General features: G+C 41.0%; 1 protein-coding gene across 3 annotated transcripts in view; it reads left to right on the forward strand.

Annotated features, from left to right (window-relative positions):
• The window catches only part of CACNA2D3 (calcium voltage-gated channel auxiliary subunit alpha2delta 3), a 486,071-nt gene that overhangs the window by 143,890 nt on the left and 326,200 nt on the right, over positions 1-15,981 (forward strand). The window lies entirely within an intron of this gene.

Here is a 15,981-nt window from a genome sequence, read left to right on the forward strand (position 1 = left end):
AAATCATATATTAGAGAAGGGTATTTCATACACCTAATAACTAAAACATATTGTTCACAGGGCAGATTCAAAATTGTTATACTGTTTGCTGAATCCCTTAATTTTGGTTAAAACCCAAACAACATATGATGTGTATGTGATCTATTTTTCAAGAGGGATGTTAATCCCCCTTTCATGATTGTGAAACCTGCCTTGTCAAGTTAAATCCTTTTTAATGTGAACAAAAGGATGCCCCAGATATTTAGAAATTCTTTGTGATTTCGTCTTCAACCACAGATGGTAATAACCTTTAGTCATTACATAATTTGAATTCATTCAGTACAGCTTTTTCTCCTATGTATTTCTTATAAATAGCCATATTTAGCTTGCTTTAGATGCAACCTTAATGTTCACTCAAACGCTCAAATAGTGTTTGATATTAGCTCTTCCTCCTCTTGTGAATAACACTTAATTTTTTATTTTGCCAGGAGTATTCAAAAGATGTCATGTTAAAATACAATTGGTGTTCAAATGCATTGGGGAGAGTGACTGACCAATCCTAACCCTGGAATTGCCTGGCTGAAGGAGGTTAGGAAGGAGTAGCGGGGCTGGAAAAGAGCTTTGCCAGCAGATTGGCAAGTCTGACATGGAAATCCCTAGTACATTCACAGATAGCTCTGCATCAATAGATCTACTGTACTTCTCGCTGTGGTTTTGATGCTGGTGACTGGCATTGGGCCCTGAAATATGGGGCTTTGGGGTGTAGCAGGGGCAAGAGGAAGTGAGTTTTGGATTCACTGGTCCTTAGTGTTCATCCAAGACGCTCTAGGATCAGGCCCCCACCATCTACATCAGTCTGGCACCTGGCATGGCCAGGGGCATGATTCCCCTTTGGAATTAATGTGGGGAAATAAATAAAAAGATAATATACATATGGGGTAAGTCAGCCCCACCCCCCACCTCCTGCTCTAGTTGGCCTGAGATGGTAGAATTTTGCCAGTGCACTGTCTCCATCCCAAACCTTAGTTAGGGTTGCACTATAATTGAAAAGTGGATCAAGAACACTTGAGGGCTTCTGTACATCCAGATTGAACACTTGGGTTGGAGCAAATGAAATAAGAGAGTGTATTGAGTGTTAGGCGAGGGGTAGTACCTCTGGTGGGGGACACATTGTGTTCCTCCTGGTGTCTACCTTTGGTCTCCACCCTGCACTCAGCTCTCACCAGTGGCTTCCAGCATGCGATAATGACCACACCCCAAGAACAGGTTCGACTGGCCAGCTAAACCAGGTAAGGGTAGCCGATAGGTCTCAAACCCTCAGTGAGTCATTGTCAGAGCTGTGGGCATCTCTCCTCACCACAAATACCGTGGGAGCCTTTTGAAGTTTTTATAGTCTTTATTTACAATATTTACAACGGGTCATGAGCACACCGATCATCCATCAGAGCCACTCAGTTCAGATCTCTGCTGAGGCCTGCCGTTTGCCTCTCCAACAGCTCATAAAATGGTGAAGTTTCCTGCCCCATCATTCAGCCCTCCTCTTTATCACACGCCTCTCAAGGGCGGTCATAAACCTCCCCCCCCCCGATTCTGAGCCTGAACTTAACCCCTGCATTCCCCGTGAACTTTCCGTCTCCCCAGCCCTTCCTGGGCTTATTCCAATCTCTCTCTCCTCATTGCTTCCCTCCCCCTTGGGAAAGTCTCTCATCTAGGAGAAGAAAATATCCTAAACTGCTGATGCCTTGCAGGATATATTGGGAGGAGGAGGAGACTAAGGAGTAAACCCTACACAAATCCAGAGTGGAGTCCCCAATATGGTTGGATGGTACCTTATATGTCACCTTCCAGCAACTCCTGCAGCCAAAGTGGTGGTCGTCACTTGAGAGCTGCAAATGCAGCGGTTTGACTTCACCCCTGGAGGCGCAACTCCATTGTCTCTTGAGACAGATGCAAAATGCAAAACAAAGCAAAACTGTACGAAGCATGGAGGGGTTTAGATGACTGTTCCCCAGTTTTAACTATGTGGTGTGTTGAGGTTAAGGATGCTGAAGAGGGCAAGGGATTGTTGCCTGCCAGTGTGGATAATTCTGAGCTTTATGGAACCATTGCCTGATTTGGTATATAAAAAGGGGGGGGAGTAGGGAGGCACTGAATGCAAGAGAACAAAGGAGAAGAGTTGCCCCCCAGACTAACTGTAGTTGTTAATGCCCAATGGGTTCCAGAAAAAGCTTTCATTTTTCAGCAGGAATTCTTTTTGTTGGAACAAGGCAGAAATGTACTATTGAGGTGTCCTCCTTGGCCAAATGCAGCCAGGTGTCTGGGGAACATGAATGGGAAGAGTGCCATTGAGCTTATTTTCCGCTTGTGGGTTTTTCATAGGCATCTGAATGACCACGGAGAGAACAGGATGCTGAACTGCATGGACCTTTGTCTGATCCAGCAGGACTCTTCTAAGGTTCTTACAATGGGAATAAAATGTGTTTTACTGAAAACTTATATGTCAAACCCCTAAAGTTAAGAAATGTAGTGTAACTGAATTTATTTCAATTGTTTAGGACTTCAAAAAATTCAGTTTGGAAGAAACTGAAAAGTCGTTATAGGACACACAAATTCATATAAAAATGAGGTTTTGATCATCTGGATTCTGCTGCTTACATTTCCTGCCATAAGCCTCTTTCTGCTTTTACAGTGGTGACTAGACAGGAGCTCTCAAAATATTTATAAGCAGATGTGTGATAGAGAAAGCATTCAAAATAACATAATGATGTTCTTCTGTGTTCTGAAATGTGGAACAATGCTGTGCAGCTTTTTCGTCCTACATTACAATTTAAAGGCAAACTTGGGTGGAAATGTTAGGAATATAAGCTCTTTTTCAGCTAGGAGTTTCAATTTATCATAGTCTTCCCTGGCCTGGTGCCTCTAGGAGTATCCGACTACAAATTTCATCAGCATAGCCATACGCCCTCTTAAACACATTCTGATATAAACATACTTTCTTCTATAAGCCTCCAGATCAGCAACTTTAGGCTGAAGCCTGCCTTATAGATCCCCATATGAATACAAAAGCAAACAGTATTTTAATTGGATCAAGCCTGTTTTTTATCACCATAGAATATTGCTAGGGACAGAATATCCTGCAAATGAAACTTTTTAAATTGACATTGTTTGGGAGGGGAAAAGAGAGAGAGAAAAGATCAGCCACAAGTTTTATATACCATTAGGAAGCTTATTTTCCATAGTTAAAGTTTGCAAGTAGCAATTGAAACATCGCTTTGAAATGTCAGGCAAAGGTTACTTAATGCAAAATGATTATTCTGTTCAAAAAATACATTTTTTTAAAAAAACCACAACCTTAAAAGCCCACCTAATTCTGTATGTCCTATTAACATTTATCTGACAACAATGGCCTTCACAAATATTCAGTGACACTGCATGCCATTAAGGGCAGAGATAAATAATAATGGAGGTTCAGAATGTGAGGACACAGAAAACTGCAGCATTTCTCAACCTTAGTGACTAGCACTGCAACACTAAACTCTCTGCTGTCTGACAGGTCCCTATAACGATTCTGGGTCCATTTTAAAATATGAGATGTATTGTTTATGCATAAAGCAGTTTTACATTTCTTTGTTTCTTATGGTTGTTAGAGGTATATACCCTTATTTTTTTAGTGGGTTGTGAACCATGGCAGAGCTACCAACATTTCCTGTGCCCTGATAGCTCTTACCGGCTAAGGCTGAAGGTGGATATAAAGGCATTTTTTATAGAGGCATCCCATTGCTTCCGGTGGGATGCAATTGACTATTCCAGCTCTGGAGGAGTATTGGGGAATGAGAGAGCTGTGGATCCTCTTGTTTCTCAGGTGCCTGAACAGCTGAGGCATTTCTAAGCCATCCCATTTCCCGCCCCACAAGAGCACCATTGGCAATGAAGCTCCCTGGGACCATAGGATTGCACTCATCAAACGCTTTATCCATTTTAGCAACTGAAATGTGCGAAAGCTGTGTGCAATGCTGGTACAGGAGAAAAGGTTGTATAAATTGGCCTGGCCTTTTGGATATTTTCTATCCTTACAGTATATATTATTGAAGTGATCAGAGTAGTTTGCATTTGCCTGTTTTTTTTTTAAAGTTCTGTTTATGAATACAAGACCTGTTGCCTACAAATGCAACATAGTGTAACTAAGGCTGCGATGTTATACACAAGGGTCCCCCAAACTTAGGTCTCTAGATGTTTTTGGACTACAGTTCCCATCATCTCTGACCACTGGTCCTGCTAGCTGGGGAAGATGGGACTTGTATTCCAAAAACAGCTAGAGGATCTAATTTGGGAAACCCTGCTATACACCCCTACCTGGGAGTAAGCCCCACTGAGCTCAATGTGACTTGGTAGGTATGTACAGCATTACAGATATTTTGCTTCTTTTGTTTCCTCCCGCCCTTCTGCAATATAGGAACATAGGAAGCTGCTACAATATAGGAACATAGGAAGCAGACCCATTGGGCCATTTAGAGCAGTATTATCTACACTGATTGGCTGCAGCTCTGAAGAGTTTCAGGTAGGAGTCTCCACCGGCTCATCTGGAGATGCTGAGACTTGAACCCAGGAGCTTCTGCATGCAAAGCAGATGCTCTGCTACTGAGCTATAGCTCTTTCCTTTGCTCTCTCTCTTCGACTTAAATATTTAACGTGCCACAAAAATATAAGTTCTTTAATACTTTTTACACTACTCTTTTCTTCACTAAATATAATGCAGTGGCATCCTTGCACTGAAGGAAGTGGTCAATATCCATTAAAGAAAGCAAGTAATACAATTCCCATAGTCCAGGTGGAATTGTACAGTCAATCAATGTTAGGAAACTTATAGTAACAAGCTATTATAAAGTTAGTTGTCAAATAAGGGTGCTTGCTGCTACTGTTGTTTTAATAAGGGAGATTGCTCCTGCAGTCAAAAAACAGAGTTAATCACTTTAAGCCTAATTGATTTCAAATGGGAAAGATTTGGGCAGGCACTTAATTTTTCCAGTAAAATCAATTGAACTTAAAGGTGCTTGTATTTGGCTGGATGGTGCCCATGTTGTTTCAGTTGTTACTAAGTCTAATCCAAGTGCATATTTACCGTTTAGCTTACTTCAGCTGTGTTAGTTGCTTTCATTCATAGAAGAATTCAGAAGTCCTCTCCTTTTCTACAGAGTAGGAAAACATTTATGGTGATAGACTCTCAAGTACACTGCAGTAGTGCACTCGTGTTCTGTTGTGTGAGACAACCTTTTCTTGTAAGATGAGAATTAAGACAAAGCATACTCCTTCAGATCAAGGACATCCACATTTAAATTTAGTCTTAAGGTGAGGGAGGGAGGGAGGGAAAGAGAGATTGTATTTCCCAAAGTTGCATATTTTTAGCTGGAAACTATATTTTGGACAAGCACTGACCTTGTGCATATGACTTAGACTTTATATTGTCGTTGTCGTCGTCATTGTTTAGTCATTTAGTCGTGTCCGACTCTTCGTGACCCCATGGACCAGAGCATGCCAGGCACTCCTGTCTTCCACTGCCTCCCGCAGTTTGGTCAAATGGACTTTATATACAGATGCCAATTGCACAAGGAACTTAGGGTCCTCTCCCATTGGTTCCTTCTGCATCCATTAGCATCTTGTGTCCCTTCTGATTTGCTTTCTGCTGACCCAGGTGGATGACTTACACAGAAGGGGGAAAGCTCAGTAGCAAGAAGCTTTCATGTGCAGAGCAGCACACACATGACGGTATGGAGAGAATGTGCAGGCTGTGTGGCTCACGTTCTTAGGAGAAACAAAAAGGGACCATAGCCTAATAACCATTTTCTTTTTCCTAGGGCCATTATAAACATTAGTGTTGCTGGTCATTGCTATCCAGTCCTGACCTTGACAGCAAGCCCATTAGGCATAATGGGGCCAGTCAGCCCTGTCACTGCAGCACCTTGGAGAGTTCCGAGTGAGCAACTGGCTCCAAAGACATCTGAAACTAGAAAAGGTTTTATTCTTCCAGTTCCAAATTCCCTCTTCTGTGAGGAGTGGAAAGCCTTAAAGGGCCAGTCTTCTAACCTGGAGCATAGCCATCCCCTTCCAGGCTCATTGCTTGTGCCAACATTGGTATATATAGGGTCCTCAGGGGCAGCATCTAGCGCTAGAGCAGGAGCTGTTATCCCAACAGGAGACGCTCAGGTGCCAATTCCCACCCACACCCAGCTTGAAACGTTCTAGTTGGCTGGAGTGGCTAGAATGCATTGCTCCCATTACGCCTGTTAAAACACAAATCCTTCTTCAAGTGATGGGACATCATAATGTGTTGTCACTCCCATAGAAATTATGTGGCAAAAAACATAGGGAAGCCACATTCCTTGCTGTACAATCTTCCTAACAGGACAATATATAGTGGGAAAAACATGGTGTGGCAGCCATGTGGTTTTTTTTTGCCATATACTCTCCCTGAGAATGAAGGCATGGCACTACATCCTGTCACTCCCAGGGGGAACTGCAGTAAGTTTTCCAACATGCCTAGCAGGAGTTGTGTGAACTAGCTGCCCCAATCATCTAGTAGGGTTTTGTTTTAGCAGGGAAACACACAGAGATCAGATATTCTCATGAGAACACTTTGTAAAGGGATCTGGTTTGAATGCAGATTCCAAAGTAGAACCACAGTTTGACACATCGGTCTGGGAGGTGCCGATCAGGGAAGTCTGCTTAAGTCTGCAAACTTGCCAAATTACACTCAAAACCATATAAGTTGTAGCAGTGACTTTATCAAGTTTATAGGAGCACACGGAGTAATGTTTTGAACTTAACCTGGTGTTCAAATGGGAGGAAAGATGCTGGAATCATTAGTAGAGTTGTCTGCATGGCAGGGCAACTTGGATAGATTTTTTCTGATGCTTCATGTTAATATGTTTTACTGGGTTAGGGGAATTAAAAAGCTTGAATGTTTGCCTGCAGGCACCACAGCATAACCCAACTGATGGGGTCATATCACATTTTGATCAAAATGTTTAGGCCAGAGGTTGCAGCAAACCCTCAATTCACATGCCATGACAGCCCTGAAGACTTTCAGTTCTGTTTGTATCTTCATCTGGAACAAGTGTAATAAAATAATACTGTAACACAATAGCCCCAGCTGCATACAAGATGTTGCCGATGGCACATTAGCAGCCCCTGGGTGCCAATATGTTCCTCTGGAAACACAACAGTTTGACTTCCTATTAAGGACTTAATATCTAAGCGGTTTGAAAACAGATTGGGCTGAAGCAGGGCCTGCAGGGTATCATCTTGTTGGGGTTATTTTTCCTGCGCAAAAATAGTTCAGTTCCTTAAGGCGGCAATTACTGAAATGGGAAAAATAAGGGGGTTTCACTTGATTTCATGGGGCTTTCAGAACGGCAGAGCAAGAAACAGAGAAACTCATTTGTAAGGGTACTGAACTCTTTTGTTACATTAGAATTACATCTGTGTATTTCTTTTTGTTGCTGATCAACAGGAAAAGGTGATTGTAAAAAACAACAACAACCAACAACAACCCATGCATTTATATAGGGGGCTTGAGAGGTTGTACATTGTTACTCCTCCAATTGCAATAATTTTCTTCAGGGAATAGTACAAACAACTTTCATTTTAAATTGTAAAAATAAAATAAATCATGTGTGTTTGGGGGTCAAGGGGATCTTGGAGGAACACCTCTGATGAGCGGTCCTCTGTGGCCTGTTACAATGGATTGACCCTGCACTATTGCTTCCAACTGTACTGATAATGATCTCCCATAGGGACCAGTAAGTATAATTGCTTGGCAAAGGCTTCCAGAGAATTTAAATATATTTAAGTGGAGAATAAGCCCTGGTGACTTGGATGTGTCATCCACTTGACACATCAGGTGCCTAATGTGTGGTGCCTAACCTGTCTCTGTTTGTCCTCACTCCAGCCAGGATGGCTCTAAACAGGATTACTTCTGGCTTCTGCTTACCACCTAAACTGGAATCTTGTTCAGGTCCTCCTTACTTCTTGCTTTGTCCTGTCACCTTTGCTGTACAGTTGAGACTGACATTAACAGTCCTGTGTAATGGACAGTGGTACTTTGGTTTTGGATCCCATAATGTCTACATCAAATGCAGAGCACCCGTGTTTCATGCTTCAGTACAACATCTGAAAGGAAAAGCATGTTTACCTATTTGGTGGTGATCATGTTTGTATGCATTCCTGGTTCTCACGTGTTTCTCCAGAAGAAAGATTTATTAATCCTCTGTTTGGACATTACTTACTTCTACTTTGCCAAACCGTTATTAGGCATTACAAATATAGGTCTATATCTATTAGAAGCCCCCAAAGCCAATACGTGCATGCCTTGCCACTCTCCAGAAAGTCTTAAGCTTGAACTGTATTAGGAACTAATTCCAGAGGTTGCTCAGGAATCTAAGAAATCAGCAAGGTTTTGAAATTGGTGGTTAAAGTCAGTGAAGTTTCCAAAGGTTCAGTCTGCTTTCTTGATTCAAAATGGCATCCGCTTGTATCCAAACATGGGTGAAAAACCTGCTCCTTTATATTAGGAATCATGTGAAATTAGGTTATGATCTAATAGCGGTATACCAAACTGCAAGCACAAAAACAGCTTGATAAAGACAGAGATAAATACAAACGCTGAGCTGAAACGTAATAACAGAAATGGGCTGCAAGTCATATACTTGTTCAAACCCTGGGAAGCAGTCTGTGGGTCAAGAAGAATCTGTTTTTTATTTCTGTATGTCACTGTAGGACAGAAGTAGTGGAGCTGGGGAAATAAAGTAGTAGAAGAAGTTGTTAGGGCTAGGCATCCCTAATATTCTACATGACAGGTAAAAGGAACTGGCTCAGACAAACCCACATTTACAGGAACTGAAATATATTCTGGGGAGGAAAGCATGCAGTTTAGCTCCAGAAAAAGAACCATGTAGGATATGATGTATAAAGTACTGTACAAAGTGTGTCTGCTGAGCTATTTAAACAACATGCGTCATATTTGGTCACTGTGTAGGTGACATTCTCAAAATGAGCCTAGTTTTATCAGTAACACAAGCCCCTCCCCTGAAATCTGCTCGCTGCCTATTTTACTTTTCACTGGAAACAACATTGGAGGGTTGAAAGCTGCCCAAAGGATCAGTAAATAGTTCACATGCCAGCTTTCCCTGAGCCGTCCCATTCTACAAAAACCAGGAAGGCTCTGATGCCAGATGGGTAGATGGCGCAGCTGCCATGCCTCACCTCTTTTATCTTCCTTCATAGTTCCCATAGGTAAAAACATGATTGTGCCTTTTGAAGTTCATTAAAAGAAATGGAATTTTGTGTGGGTTGAATTTTAATCCCTCGGTCTTAAAATGGAAAATTATCTTAATTAAACAGGAGCTAATTATTTATCCCAGGGTTAACTGGCTTCTTTTGATCATTGATGGGAACCCAATTATGTCTCTGTTAGTTGTGGCCGAGTCCATTTAAAAAGTAATTTTAACAGCCCCTAACACATGTGCAAATATTTATATCGGCACTAGAGCAAAATATATTTGAATTTCAAAGAATTCACTTTAAGCAAAGCTTATCAAATAAGCTTGTTCAATTTCATTTTGGTTTGCTGTGAGTGAAATGAGTTGTTAAAACCTCTAACCTGAATATAAATGAGTTAGCCAGAATTAAGATATTCAAATGGATGGCTTCATTTTTTTGCTTTTTAGAGGATCAGAATCATGGTTAGAGTCATTAGAATTTCTACCTCTGTACTGAAAAAATAATAATCAGTTTTTCCTCTACTCTCAACGGGGGCATTGCCTTTGGCTTGATTTGTAGGAAGAATTACCCATCCAGGGAACTAGAACAGATGAACCCAATGATCCATTTGCAGTTCTATCAGCAAGTTGCTAATCCTTCTTGAACCCTAATTTTCCAGACGTGAAATGAGAAATATGCAAGTTCCTATTTAAAAACATTCTACCAATCACTATATCTATGTGGGAAGCAGCTTTCTACTGAGTTATACCATTAGTCTGTCTAGTTCAGTATTGTCTACACTGACTGACAGCAGCTGACCAGGTTTTCAGACAGGGGTCTCTCCCAGCCCTACTTGAAGATGTCTGGGATTGAACCTGAGACCTATTGCATGCAGAATGGCTTATTCAGCCCATATCTATCTTTCTGTTATCTATTGTGTACAAATGAAGTTAGATGAGTGAATTCAAATGATCATGCTTTTCACATGCTGGTAACAGTGGCTATGATCATGGAAGGCAGGATTACCTGAGGCTTAGTGACTAGCCTGGGGCTGCTCATACTGAGCTTTATTGACTGACTGTGGATTTGAACCCAGAGCTCCCCTGCTTATGCCAGTTCTGAATAAATTGCTGTTCTTTAAAAAAAACAAATAAGCAAACAGCAATTGAGCCTACAGGATCTTGCATTTCCCCGCTTACAAGAGTAAAATATTGCCGTGGTACTTTGGACCAAACAGGCAGTGAATACTCTATTGGAAAATTCAGATTATTTGTGCTGCCATGTTGGCGTATAAATTGAAACTCAGATGTGCTTGTTGTTAGGATTGCAGCCAAAAGGTATTTTCTCCAAAATTATGTAGGAAAATGCAGTTGTTATTATTAGCTTGTATTTTGATAAACTGGAGCTCCACTAATGACATATCAATAGAAGCCAGAAGCTTACAGTCAAATAACTGGCCACTGCATTCAAATCAATATGTGAACATTAGCTTTGCATGCTTTCCCTGCCTCTTGCTCCTCCTTGCCTCCTTAGGATTGCTACTAGGTCATAATGATGCAGGGATGGTAAGGGATGCTGCTGAATAGTCCCTTCTGCAAAGGTCTTAAAGGCAGAGGAATGCTCTCAGAGTCTAGACCGACAGGCCTGGTTCATGGACCCTGTCCTTTCTTCTGTCCCTTCCTTTATGATTCTGTTTACCCTGTATACTAGCACTACATAGAGCCATCAATTGCTTTAGTACGTGGAAATAGGAGTCATACAGAGTAAGGGCATTTCAATGCAATTGGACATGTATAGGAAGTTTCTGTGTGTCAGGGATTTCAACATGGCCCATGCCATATACAGATCAGAGGTTTTTTTGGTTTTTTTCTTTTCTTTTCTTCCTGCCTTCAGAAAATTATTCAGTCCATACCACGATTGGAAACAGGAAAAGGAATATTTTCACAGTCTCTCTTACTTTGAGCTTTGTCCAAGGTCTGTCCTTTGAAGAACTGAATTATGTCATTTTTGTTTTCACGTTCAAATGGGGAAATATGTCTAGTTGATAACTTTCAGGTGAACTCTATAATAAACTTTGTGATAATGGCCTCGTGTCTAAAGGCATATGATGCAACAACTGTGTTGAAGCTAAGCAGGTCTGAGTCTGTTCAGTGTCTGGATGGGAGATCACCTGGAAACTCCATACATATCACATGGGCTGCATTGTGAAAAGGCAGGATATATTTTATTTCTGCAGTTGAAACATTTATATCCTGCCTTTTGGTTCAGGAAGGACTGCTCACAACCTCAATCAAGAACAAAATGCAAAACAAACAAACAAACAAAAAAAGGTGTCAAAGTATGAATCAGAGTCGCAAAAAGCCAAATCAACAGAGGATGAGAAAACTAAATCAAACTAAAGGCATGGTGGAAGAAAAAGGTTTACAAATGATGTCTGAATGCTAATAACAGAGACAGGCCTTCTCTGTAGTGGCACCCACTCTTTAGAACACTCCCACAGTAGGGTGCCTGTGTTAAAATCAGATCTGTTTCTTCCAGGCTTTCTCTGACTAAGTTATTTGCCCATTTTAGATATTGTGTATGCCTGACATTGCTCATCGTCTATATTATTTGGATGTTCTGTATATTTTAATACTTACTTGATTATATTTTTAACATTTCAGTATTGGAATTTTATTCTGTAAACCGCTTCAGGACACTTGGCTGAGAAGCAGTTTATAAAATGATTTTAATAAATAAACAACAATTTAACCCACGCCCACGCCCCAGGGAAAGGATTTCCATAACTTGGGCACCACTACTAAAAAGACCCTGTCTGGTGTCTCAGCCACTCAAACTTGTAGATGGGAACAGGCATTGTAAAAGGACTCAGATTATGAATGCAGCGGGTGGATAGGTTCATGTGGAACAGGAACAGAGAACCTGTGACCTTACAGATGTTATTGGATTACAGCTTCCATCATCACTGACCATTGGCCATACTGGCTGGGGCTGATGGGAACTGGAGTCCAACAACAACTTACATGGCACAGGTTCCTCATCCCTAAGGAAGGCAGAGAGGATTGATTACTGGAGTAATATGAACAGAGCTATGAACAGAGGGTACCAACTAATGTGATAAATACATTGACATGTGATAAATACATTTTGTTGAGTTACATATACATCACAGAATTTCTTACACCAGCTGATGCTTGTAAGCTAAAAGTATAAACTGTTTCCACTGGAAGGTGCCATAGTATATGACACCAATACCACATGAGCTTGCTTGCTCTCAGGCTGATTTCAAAGTGCTGGCTTTATTTATTTCCTGCATTTATTTCCTAAAAGGCTCTCTGAATGGCTTATACAAGTCAGGTTTAACTTTAAAGCTCTGTATAGCGTACCTGAGGGGCAAACTACTCCAAAATGTACAAGTTCTATGACTGAGGTTTAGTGATGAATTTAAGAGGCCACTCCAACAATGGATAGAGTGTTATCTGTTGGTTGCTGTGCTGCATTTGTGAGATTCAGTAGCACTGAAGAGCTTGGTCCATTTAGATCAGGGTTCAGCAAACTTTTTCAGCAGGGGGCCGGTCCACTGTCCCTCAGACCTTGGGGGGGGGTCGACTATATTTTTTTGGGGGGGGGAATGAACGAATTCTTATGCCCCACAAATAACCCAGAGATGCATTTTAAATAAAAGGTCGCATTCTGCTCATGTAAAAACATGCTGATTCCCGAACTGTCCACAGGCCGGATTTAGAAGGTGATTGGGCTGGATCCAGCCCCCGGGTCTTAGTTTGCCTAGCCATGATTTAGATGAGCTAATTAGACTTTAATTTTTCAATAGGCTTTTGATTTCCAAATGGGAGGGAATTTGGTTTGTGTTGCCCCTACTGTTAGAATTGTGTTGCTAATTAAATTTGTATATTTCTATGGACTTTCTGGGTGGTGACAGTGAAAATCTTCCAGTAACTAAATGAATAGATATAACATTGGGTTATATCAATTGCTAATCTTCCTCAGTGGACTCATTGAAACTGATGGGCACAACTAACTTAAGTACATTAATTTCAGTGGATCTACTTGGAATAGAACTTACTTCAGTATAACCCGTTATGTTTCAAATGAGGTGAGTTGCTGTCACCTAGGCCTGGACTGGGAGAACAGCTTAGCAACTATACTGAAGCTAAACAGGTCTGAGTGGGTCAATGCCCATAGAATCATAGAGCTGGAGTGACCATGTACATCAGGTGCAGGGAACCCTTCACCATACAGATGTTGCTGAACTGCAACTCTCATCAGCCCCAGCAAGCATGCCCAATGGCAAGGGATAACAGGAGTGGAAATACAGCAACATTTGGAAGGCTAGAAGTTCCCAACACCTGTTGCAAACCATCTAGTCAAACCCCCTTGCTCAGTGCAGGACATTAGTGCTAGAGCATAAATGGATAGGAGATTGTGCGAGAATCCTTTGTACGCCACTCTGAGCTCCATAGGTGGGATAGAAATGTAATGAAATATGATAGTCAAAGTACCCTTTCCTCTTGCGTTTGTACTCCCAGTGTCAACAGAAGAATAATCACAACCTTGCAGAGCTAAAGTACAGTAACTATTTCATGAGTTACTTTTCATTTCCTGTGTTACTTTTACTTCACTGTTGTGGTATTGGCAAATCCCTAATCTGCAAAGGGCATGTGGCTGCTAAAGTAGCAGCAAAGAGTCCAATTAAACGCTAAGTCAAATAAATAAGTCTTCAGACGGATTTTAAACTGGCTAAAAGACTTGCACATTCTAATAGCCAGTGGTTGAGTGAATGCAAATTTTGCAATTTAAAAGCATGATGCAAATACTTCTGGTCATCCTAGTGTAGAAAAAGCTCATTGGTTTCAGTGGAGAAGCCACAGGCAATACAGAGCAATGAATAATGGCTTGAGCCCCGCATGGTTGCATACAATAATCTGTGCCAACGTAGAAAGCCAACCAGACACAAGAAATTTAGCGCTTTTCAGGCATTCACTTGCTTTACCTGAAAACAACATAACATGGAGAAGATATTAGAGTTCCTTTTCAGAGTGTGAGTTTTTCACAGGGAGGAAATACATAAAAGAAGCATGAGTATTGGGGTCTCCCTTCACCACTGCTTTTGTGTAACATTCAAAACTGCCCTCCCTGGGGATATAGGTGAGAAAAGTAACTAGTCATCTCCCAGTCCAATCATAGACCTTCTTTGGGTTGATCAGCTGCTTCTGGGGCCCATTGCTCTGTTACAATGGAAGATGAATTTATGAGGAATTGACATTGTATTCATGTTTATGTTTTAAATACCATGGCTGCAATCCATGATAGGTAGGAGTCATAGTGAACTCAAATCTTTCATGTATAGCATTGCACTGTGTCATATTTTAATATTGCATCTTGTTTGACTTTATGCAAGATGCCTTGGTGCTATTTGGCAAATGGTGGGGCGTAAGTATTTTTAACTCGTGCATCTAAGAGATGCTCCCTTCAGCAGCTGCACCAACAGTGAGGTTCTTCCATCTGGAGACAAGGATAAGGTCTTGCCCCTCTTCCTTTAGGAAGCAACAATAAGATTAGGATAATGCATGCTCATCACACAAAGTAATAGACAAGCATTCCCCTTGTCATAGAATGCTTTGAGGACACATGATTCAGCAAGCTAACTGTACTGTCTCTTTTTAACAAGTGGGAAGACTCCCCCCCCCAGCTACAACTAAGCCCAGTGCCATCTAGTGACTAGACCATAAAATGGCATGATCCACTTCTAATGATAAGAGCCAATTCAGTGAAGAGAGCAGATCTGCTAAAGAGAATAGGTGGTTTGTGTTTGCACTGGAATTCTGTGCCTGCTTAGATCTGCGCCTGCACGGAAGTGTTCCCTCCACTGAAATAAATGGGAGAAGTTTGTAGGTGTAGGAACTTCAAGTGTATACCATATCACATATAGGTGGGTTGATAGATCAGAATGATGAAAATCTTCCTTCTCTCATAGCAGGGCATCAGTTCTGATTGTTTTATTCAGCAAGATATTCCGGGTTGTGATTTTTGGTCAGATATATATTAAGTAGTTGGCATTATTCGATGAATGTATTTAGGATTATAAAAGCAATTAAAATCAAAACTTTAGGAGTTCAGTAGACATGCAGAATATATGACAGACACTTCTTCATAAAGTTCAACCCCCTTTGGGTTTTAAGTCATCATTTTGCAATAAAAACCACTAAGCACTTTATCCAGTGAGATGTACTTCCTTCTTGCAAGTCCCTGGAAATATGCAGATGTTAGGTTTTAGCCACAGGAGGGCTCTCAGAAACCAATAATATTACAAGGAAAGAAGTCTGTACTTTTGAAACTAACAAAACAAAATATGGGTAGCTCGGCTGTAATATGTGGCTGAGAGCTTTGTGGGGGAAATGTCTCTTGATCTACATAAGGAAATTTTAAAAAAGAAGTAAATGCCTTATTCCATTTTTTCTCCTTTTGCCTCCACTGAATTTAGCTGCATTTTAAAAGTTAAATTTTAACAACCCACATCAGACTTCTGCGACATCATCATCATCATTACTACTACTACTGCTACAAAATATGTAACATAGTAACAGACAAAAGCAATACCCCCAGTTTAATAATAATAATAATAATAATAATAATACCCCGAGATTGTTTAATTAGGCAAAGGCCTGGGAGAAGAATGTTTTTGCTTGGCACCTGAAGATATGTAGCGAAGCCACCAGGTGAGTCTCC

This window comes from Podarcis raffonei, chromosome 2 (genome assembly GCF_027172205.1).
Source record: "Podarcis raffonei isolate rPodRaf1 chromosome 2, rPodRaf1.pri, whole genome shotgun sequence".
NCBI lineage: Eukaryota > Metazoa > Chordata > Lepidosauria > Squamata > Lacertidae > Podarcis > Podarcis raffonei.